At 44.6% G+C, this 10,111-nt stretch overlaps 1 non-coding gene across 1 annotated transcript; it reads left to right on the top strand.

The window, feature by feature from the left end:
- Positions 1-4,531: 4,531 nt before the first annotated feature.
- Positions 4,532-4,638, top strand: LOC120269560. The gene has a single exon (XR_005539210.1). It is a non-coding gene; the product is annotated as a small nucleolar RNA R71 (small nucleolar RNA).
- The last annotated feature ends 5,473 nt before the right edge of the window (positions 4,639-10,111 follow it).

Genomic DNA, 10,111 nt, shown 5'->3' with positions numbered 1-10,111 from the left:
TATTAACAATTCTCCTAGATTTAAGAATACAATCATTGTAACTAAGGTGAACCGCCATTGGCTATGTGAGCATATATCAATCAAAAACAATAGAAAAGATGTGCGCATTATGAAACTCCCCCCCACACTTAAGTTGTACATTGTCCTCAATGTACACATGCAAGCTCCCTCAAAATATATCATTCAAAAATAGATGTTGGAGAAGCAATCAAAATAATACTCCCCTAACTCCTAGTGTTACGTTTGATGAAGCTAATTCATTGGGAGTAGTGTTCCAACGGGTTGTGAAGCTCACACGACCAAGTGCCGAAGCACCTTGGCCGCGCCCATGACTAAGTCTCAATTCCCAAGATAACAAGACCATCTGCACGGATACACGAGGGGGTTCAGTGAAGCTCAACAAAAACAAAAATAACTCGAGTGTATAAAAGATGAAGCAATGAATACAACTCGGTAAATGCAATATAACATAAACTCAGAAGGAAAAATCCTTTCGGAGTGAACAAGTCTAAAAACAAGAAAATAGAATTAAGTAAAATGCACGAAAGTAAAAGAAAAGTCATGTGTCGAAGTTGCTCTTGGGCTCCTGTGCTGCTGCTGCTGCTGAAGCGGAATATAGTGGGTCCTCCGGTGCTAGGGTCGAGGATGGAGGTACTGGAGGAACTGACGGGGCCTGAAGGGTCCTCGGCTATAGGACAAATGATGAGGCAACGTCTCGCTCTAGGATCTGTTGTAATATGTCGAAATGTGCCATGAACTATGTATACTGAGTGGCCTGCGTAGCCCGAATCTCGGCAACCTCAGCTCGGACCACTCCTATAGCATTCTCGAGCCTCTCAAAGCGATCATTGGCTTGAGATGGTGAAAACATACACACTGTGGTGGTTCCTCGGGTGATGGAGGTACCTCGGTTTCCATCAATGCTGGCTGAGGCTCGGGGACGGGCTGAGATACTCCGGCTTCATCACCCTCATCCTCAGCTATCTCGGGGGCTGATAGGACTAAAGCAAAGACCCCTGTCCGAACCCTGCGGACCATGCCCATCAACCGTATAGTCTCTAAACTCAGGGAAGCGGGTACACTCGTCTTCTTGGCCCAGCGAATCGAATCCAAGAGACCCATGCCCAGCACTAATCTCGTAATGTAGGGGCCCGAGAAGATCGCTCCCAGTCTAGCATAGTATCCCTGGTGCCTAATGTGCTCTGCCAGAATGTGCCCTAAATGAATCGATACGCGCTCTACCATCGAGTACAAGTACAGCAGCTCCTGGCAGCTCAAAACTCAGTACTGTCACCGCGGCCATTCACTGACCTACTCATGATGGCGTGCAAATATCTGTATGCATGTCGGGAAAGACACGTGGCCTTGGACACCCCTGGCTCATACTGACCTTGACCATATAGTACTCTGTAAGCTCTCTGCGAGGTCAAGGTTCCAGGATAATCAGTAGGCAACTGTGCATACTCCTCTGTATCCGTGAATGCCTCCTCGTACAAGCCAAGTAGGACAAAAAACTGTGTAATGCTCAAGCTATGGTGGAGTCCAAATACTCTAAACTGAATGGTGTCCAAACTGTTGAAGCTCGAATACACTCTATCAAACTCGAACGAGGATAGCACCTCCAGTGCAAACCCTCGGATGGCTGGCTCTCTAATCGTCAGCAACTGCCGCCAACCACCTTCTGAAACTAGATCCTCGATCTCATCGGCAAACACATCTCCCTGCTGAAGCTCCCGCAATATAGTCGTGTCTAAAAATCGAGTCTGTCCGAAACGGAGTCTCGACAAGCGCTCATAACGGACCAGATATTCGGGAATCGCAAATCGCATGCCCTCGGGCTCAGGGGATGACTCACGTGGCCTCTTATCAGCTTGCTTCTTTGACCTAGGTGCCATGATCAGCAAAATTTAAACGAAATTGATCAAACAAGTTGATAAAACAATGCTGCAGAAATCAACACAGTCGTGTGGAATTTCCGCACGCCCGTGTGGATTCTCGGGGCGTGAGAACCGCACGGCCACGCATCAACAATCCAAAAATACAACTTAATAATATTTCTGACTTCGTTCTAAACATAAATTATCGTTCCAATTGAAGAAATGAAGCATTATTAACCAGATTAATCGATAGAAACTATGAATTGACGAAGAAGATGATGAAAAAGTATTTACCGATGAGGAGGAGTGAGAAAATGAAGAACCAGCAGGAAAACTTCGCTAAAATCCTACCAAACTGACGCTATGGACTCGGAGAGTGCTGTGAGAGAGTTTTCAAGTGAAAAGGAGTCATGAAGAGGGAGAGGAATCATCCTCTTTTCAATAGAACTCTTGACTTTTGGCGTTCTGTGCATCCAAATGGGCATGCGAAAATTACACACGCCCGTGCGCCAGACCCACAAGGGCAGACACACACCCCTGTGGCTTCCCTGGACATCCGAGAAAAATATCAAGTCTTACACATGCCCGTGCGGAAATTCCCCACGGGCGTTGATATTTACATGCTCAACTCATAGGGGCAGCCGCACGCCCCTATGTTTTCTCGGGATGGAGGGAACACCCTGCAGAGATTCGCACGGGCTTGCGGAAATTACCCACGCCCGTGTGTGGTTCACAAGGTCGCCCACAGAGGTGAGTCCACGCCCCTGTGTGCTCTCAGGAAAATCTACCCAACTCTGCAGGAGTTTACATGCCCATGCAGAAATTACCCACGGGCGTGCGCCAGTTGCATGGTCGTTCACAGGGGCAGTCGCACGCCCTTGTGCCTTCTCTGGATGAGCTCACAGTATATACCCACGGGCGTGTATAAATTCCACACGCCTGTGTGTTTTCTCTGGATGACTTAGAAAAACCTGCAGGCTCTGCAGAACTATTCTGAACATGTTTACACTCTCAGAGCCTGCTATATTATGCAAAAATTTACCAGATAAAAACACGAAATAGAACTCAAACGACCAGACTTCGCCAACTTTCAACAAAACACACAATGAATACTTTTAAAAATCCCACAACAAAATCGCAGCACAAGCACTTAAAAATTGAAACACCAACACTTAACAGTTTATCCATGTCAATCAATGCTTTGGAAGTCCGCTAGAACGGTCTCCCAAGTATCAAGGGTACACCCGCATCCTCATCGACATCTAGCACTACAAAGTCAACCGGAAAAATGTACTTGTCCACCTTGACAAGCACGTCTTCAATGATGCCTCTCAGATGTCGTACCATTCGGTCCGCCAATTGTAAAGTCATCCGAGTAGGCCTAGGCTCTCCTAAGCCTAGCTTTTGGAAGAAAGTGTATGGCATGACGTTGATACTTGCCCCTGAATCCGCCAATGCCATTTCCTCACCTAAGTTGCCGATGTTACACGGAATGATGAAGCTTCTCGGGTCTTTCTTCTTGTTCGGCATGTTCTTTTGCAACACCGCCGAGCATGAAGCATCTAGCACCACTGAAGCACTCTCCTCCAATTTCCTCTTGTTGGTCAATAGGTCTTTTAGGAACTTTCGCAGTACTTAGGCATTTAAGCCAATGCCTCTACAAAAAGTAATATTGATGTGGAGTTGCTTGAGCAGACTCGGGGAACTTCTTATCACTGTTCATCCCCTTGGTCATTCTTCAATCTAGAGGGGTAAGGGATTCTTGGCTTGAATGGTGGGGATGCCACCTCTTTCTCTTTGTTTACTCCCTTCTCAACCTCTACAATCTCGGGTGCGTGTTCTTTCGGCTTTTCACTCGGAAGCCTCCCTTCAACCTCACGACCACTTGTCAAAGTGATCGCCTTCACATGTTCTCTAGGATTGGCTTCCGTGTTGCTTGGTAAACTTCCATGTGGCCTTTCGGAGAGAGACTTCACAATTTGCCTCACTTGATTTTCAAGGTTGTGCAAGGAGACGGTGTGATTGCGAAGTGTAGCCTCGACTGATTCAAACCTTGTATTTGCCGATTGAACAAATCTAGCCAAGTGCTTCTCCAAATCCGTCATTCGGGTCTCCAAGCCTGAAATTCTGTTTTCCACTTGAGGGGCTTGTTGCTTTGTTGGAAACCCGATGGCCACATGGTCTTCTGTAATCCTTGATTGCTCCATGAAAAATTGGGATGATTCTTCCAATTTGAATTGTAGGTGTTGCTGTATGGGTTCCCTTGAGGTCTCATGCAATACCTACAAAGTCAACGTTCTCAACTGAAGAAACATCACCAATGACGATTGGGCAATCGGAGGGAGCATGTCCTCCACCACAACCGGTGCAATTGGTCACAGCCACAACTCTATTCGAGCTATAAGATCTAGCTTCTTACTCAAACTCTCCACTTGGGCTGCCAATGAAGTTACCGCATCAATTTCATGGAGACCGGCCACCTTTTTCTTCACCTTAGCGTTCCACTGGTAGCTATTTAACCCCATTTCCTCAATCAATTGACGAGCCTCATCGGGGTCTTGCTACCTAAGGTACCTCCTGCCGCCGCATCCAAGAGTTGCCTTGTACTCGATTTCAAACCCTTGTAGAAGGTTTGAACAATCATCCACTCCGGGAATCCGTGTTGCGGACACTTTCACAGGAGTTCCTTGAACCTTTTCCATGTCTCAAATAGATACTCCAATTCCAACTGTACAAAGGATGAGATCTCATTCCTAAGCTTTGCTGATTTTCCGAGAGGGAAATAACGGGCTAGAAAAGCTTCTACCATCTCCTCCCATGTAGTGATTGATGCTCTAGGTAATGAGTGTAGCCATCGCTTTGCTCTCCCCTTTAAGGAAAATGGGAAGGCTCTCAATTTCATGGCATCATCTGTCACACCATTTATCTTCAGCATGTCGCACACCACGAGGAAGCTATCTATTTGACTGTTTGGATCCTCATCGGCCAAACCATTGAATTGTGCGGGGGGACGCACAATACTCGATTGATGTCCCCTAACATCGAAGGTCCGGCATAATCGGATAATGTTCGTTGTTGCTCATTTTTGTTACGCCATGTTTTCGAGATCCTTCTACTTCCAAATCACTGGATTATGCTCGTTCTTGCACAGGTTCTTTCCCTTTTTCTTCTAAGTGTACGTTCAAGCTCGAGTCTCCTTCAATTAATATTGATGGATTCCCTCGGGTCATAACCCGGGGGCTGCACCAAAAAAAGAAAGAAAAACAATCATAACGATGATAGAATAAGAAGATATGAATTAGAATGTGTGGTGAAATAGCTAAGAAAACAAAGTGCAAAGTATCTCTAAAAGCCGAGCTCCCCGGCAACGGCGCCAAAAACTTGATAAGATCCCCTTGCGTATATCCCGCAAGTGCACGGGTTTGTCGAAGTAATAATCCTGGGTGAACGGGTATTGAATCCACAGGGAGTAGGGAGTAAAGAAACTTAATTCGATTCTTAGCTATGTGGAATATCAACAATGGTAAGTGTGACAATTATTCAATTCTCAACAATTAAAAGCAACAAGTAAGAGAGCAAAAGTAAGGAGGAGGTAAGGCAATCGATAAAGATGGGGTACTCGGATAATGCTTCACCTAGGATAATCGCTTCAAGTGCAAGAACTCTCTATTATGATTCCTAATCAATGCAATGGTGAGTCGTGGAAATCCTTACATACATAGTCCCAAATCTAAGGTCAACTATGCCTAACTCTATTCATGTCCCGGAGGAGAGATTAAATAACCTCTCAACCTCGCACTCGAATAAAGTTGCAATGAGCTCTAGGGATTCCAGTGATAAATCTCTTCCTAATTATAGACCTAACCCTTTGGTTCAGGCGGAAGGTCCCTAATCACAATTAAGCCCTAGATACTATGATCCCTTTAACGCTTCACTCTGTTGCACGCGCAACTAAGCCCCAGCGGAGATTCATCCCTTAGACCATTCACTCTATTATGGCCGCAAAGAACTCGAGGAACGGAGGTAGAATCTATCACGTCAGAGGGGAAAGGGGACGCTCCTGTACCTCTCGACTCATCCTCTCAACCCTCTCCAACCTAGCTTTGTCTAACGCTCGTGGTGTGTCACTCACTCACAAGGTTACCAACAAGAACTCTCAACCCTAGTGTCACTCTAGGGGAAATGTTCATACAATCAAGCATTCAAGGTTGGAACTCACAATAAACATCAATTTATTGAAAGCATAATAAAGAAGTTCAATGAAACGAATACATCCTATGGTTCACAATCACCCAAGTACCCACTAGGGGTTTAGCTCTCCATGGAGCTTAGTACAATCAAAGAAATCGAATGTAAAAGCAATGAATCCATAAAGAAACCCCCTCGATGGTCGTGTCGATGGTCTTGTGGAGAGTACTCTACTCGTCGCAAGGGATCCTTTGTCCGGCCTAGGATACACCTCGCCGGATCGATACCAACGAAAGCTCTCCCAATAACCTTCTTCGAAATGACACGTGATGTCGGAGCCGTAGAACCTAGCCAATACCCCTCAAAACCCTAGCCGAAGCCCTCTTGCAAGTTGGGGAAAAGATGGAGAAAAGAAAACCAAAATCGTGGCTGAATCGGCTTTAAATAGGGTTGGAATCGGGCGACAAAATGGGCGTGGACGGTACACGCGCCCGTGCGGAATTTCCACACGGCCGTGGATAATTTCCACACGCCCTGCAGTGGATTCTCTGCTTTCTCCGATTTCTCGGCCTGCTGTGAACAATGCTCGCTACAGAGACATGCTACATCGTTGCTAAAGTGTCTCGCTATAGTCTTCGACACTGAATAACTTTCCAATTCCATATTTTCATCGGGGTAACGCAAAGCGGGCACACGCTTTACGTCGTGAATCACTTGCTTCTTTAATGATATACATGTTGGTGGAGCTCTCGTTCTTATGTGCATAAATCGGAATGCTCGAGTGTGACTGCCTTTGTGCCCCTCCAAATGGATGTGCTCACTCGAATACGAGGAGGTTAGCACACACTCTTGCATCTCACACCTGACCTATGTCTTCGCATTTGAACCTTAGCAAGATTTCCTCCAAAATAGGTGCATTATGATCCACATTAGCCTATTTCCTTCATACTCGGCCTCACAACCCTACCTGCATAAAAGTAACATAAATACACACATATTAGTGTAAAAACCTGAGAAAAGTAATGCTCAACATAAGGAATGAACACTTCGCATTCATATCGCACAAGCACTTATCACGAGCTTTTCCCCTTCTTACACACGGCCAGTTGTGGCAGAAGGCGTAGAGTTCACTTTCTAAAGACGTTTTTAGGGTTGTCTTCTCTTCTTCTTCTACGCAACATAAACAAGTGTAGGGTACCCTAGATATTATAATCATTTGAATGAAAAAAATGACAAGTACAAAGAAGACATTCTAGACTAAGCTATGCTAACCTACTCTCCGCTTTTAAAAACTGGATGAAAAGATGAATATGATGTAAATATCATATAATGATTTCATTTGAATCCCTTTAGCTTTAGATTGAATATGCTAATTTGTTTATATGAAAACATTAGTCTAAGTGTAGCGGGTATGTAAGGGAGTGATCTTTTGGCATGATTGAAGTGCCAATAAAAAGAAGATTTGAGGAAGGGAAAGCGGCAGGCAGAGAAAGCTGGGACTAAGAAGAAGCGCTAAAGGCTGCTAGAAAGCAAAGCAACTCTATCTATATAAGATAAGGGGGAGAGGAAGGAGAGGTGTCCCTAAGCTTTCCGGCTCACTAGTAGGTGATGAAGGGATTTAAGAAAAGGGTCATTTTCATCTTCCGATGCATTCGTTCGGATGCATTCTTCCTTCTTAACCTTTTCAACCTACCGAATTTTCCTCTTCCTGGTAATAAATTGAGCGGCAACTAGGAAGTCTGGTTCAATAGTGATTTCATCTGCTTTTCGAACTTTGATTCCTGGGGACAAAGAAAGTGACTACAGAGTGTTGAATTAAAATTACCTATTTCTTTGATTTTATGGGTCTCATAGGCATCTCTCTTCGAGCGGCAGTGCAAGCTCGGATGGTGTAAGCGCTAGCATAAGGTCCTGGATTAGTTTGTACCAGTACAGGTCTCTGATTGGTGACTTGTCCCCCTTGATGTTTTGGCATTTGATTAGTATAGATCCCAATATTAGTAGCTTCGGTGACATTGGCGGCTTAATGCCATTCTTGCGCGCTGCGGTGCGCTCTTGCTTGCTGAGTTCTTTTTAGCATCACTCTATTCGAAATGCTTGCATGCTGCTCTTTCATTCACTCCTTCAATAGTAGATCTCACCATTATCGTCCTTCCTTCCAAGCCCACCGCCCTTGTTTCAAAGCTAGCTTCAAGTTCTAGGGACGGAGTCGAAGAAAAATCCTCAGGAGGTCAACCTGTGACTTCACATTGTAATACGTAAGAGGAAGCAGTTAGGATCAGGACTCTTTTTGAGCTTTTGGCATGTGACTTCATCAATCAAGGATTTTCATCTTTTTTTCTATGTACACTCAGTTCCTCAGCATATTAGTGCTTGAGGAACTGAGTGTACTCTTCTTTCTCTTGTGGAGACTGATATTCGTAATCTTCGGATCATCTAGCATTCCAAAATTGATGTCTTCGATGATCGCTTTCAGTGGATGGATGGGGTTCGCAATTAGACTTTTTCTCATCCTGCTTGGCTCTCCTTCTTTCATTCAAGAAGGTCGCCTTCGGAGGATACTTCTTAGTAGATAGAGAAAACGTAGGAGGTTCGGCGGCGGAAAAGGAGGCTTCAGGAAAAAAAGCATTTGAATGAAGAAAGACAAGAGAATGAATTCAACCAATGATATTTTAGTACGACCATAGAGTAAAAAACCCTTGCTAAGTACCTCAGTCGTAACCAGGGGTTCCGGTAATGTAAAAATTGTTAGGACAGGTCCTACCTTCTGAGACGTCTTTTTGCTTTAGCGCATGTTCTCGTTAAGTGACTTCGAATGGGGGCACATCTCACTTGATTGAGATAAGTGCATGTTCCATTAGCCTTTCTTTGAAGGCGACGGGGTAGGCCATAACAAGGCAATGTTAATTCTTTCCTAGAATTCCAAGGGTGTTTCACTTCCAACATGGTGTACTTTTCTTATAAAGCCGCCTTTCGATTCTACACTTCCTTTGACTCGAGGCAATGAAATGTCTTATTATTCTATTTATTATTATATTTCTATAATAATTTCAGCCAATGCCTTCTCTTTTGTTGTGCTAATGCGTGGAAAGAGCTAGCTCATTCAGAAAGGTGCATAAACCCCCACGAAGTCAAATTCAAGATTTCCATTCTACCAAGGGATGGAGTGAAAGCCTAGGGAGGTCCTCGCTTTGACTAGGGAATCTCTTGATCCTTATTTTCATCCATCGAAGGACTCTATACCGAGAGCTCTTGTTTGGATGAGGCTTCCAGAGCTTCAAATCGAGTATTGGACTTCGCGCTTAGGATTGTGGCACCGGCTGGGCGTCCGATCGAAATCGATACATACACAAGAGATTTATGCAAAGATTATTTTGCAAGAGCTTGTCTCGAGGTAGATCTCATGAAGCCACTAGTCAGCAATCAAGATAGGAAATATCGAAGAGGAAGGAAAGCGGTGGTCTTTAAGATTCGAAAAAAAGTCTTCGGGAATCTTTGTTTTTCTCTTTTGCATTTCCGTTTCCTGCGTTTTTCTTCGTGTCCGTCCCCAGATTCATACTTGGCTCATTGAAACATATGAACTCAAGAGAGATGCTCGCTCCCAACTATATAACTTAATAATAGTAGTAGTCTGTGATATATCCTTATTAAATGATGAGAGATCCGCAAGTGCACGGAGTCGTCAAGTAATACCTCTCGTGCGAGCACGAGAGGGTCGTATCCCCGGGCCCAAGGATCTACCCTTACTTCCTCTTCGCTTATTGTCTAGCCGATGATTCGAAAGATTTCTCTAATCTATTAATTTAAATAAGATAACTACAAGTGGAGACTAAAAATACGGAGAGGGTATAAAATCGTGGGAAAGGAACGGTCACGGATCGCGGATTCCCTAGGGGCTACTAAAGTGCATGGGATGCTAAGAATGTCATGCAATTGAAGGTTTGGACCTAGAGGTTTCCTAGATTAAGTCAACCCGATGGTCACGGCCATTGACCCCTAATCCGGTATAAGTATTGACACGCAATTTCTTCCGATCAAATCCTCAT

Source organism: Dioscorea cayenensis, chromosome 9 (assembly GCF_009730915.1).
Source record: "Dioscorea cayenensis subsp. rotundata cultivar TDr96_F1 chromosome 9, TDr96_F1_v2_PseudoChromosome.rev07_lg8_w22 25.fasta, whole genome shotgun sequence".
Taxonomy (NCBI): Eukaryota; Viridiplantae; Streptophyta; class Magnoliopsida; order Dioscoreales; family Dioscoreaceae; genus Dioscorea; species Dioscorea cayenensis.
Note: the sequence above shows the minus strand (reverse complement) of the source record. Positions and strands in the feature narration are given on the sequence as shown.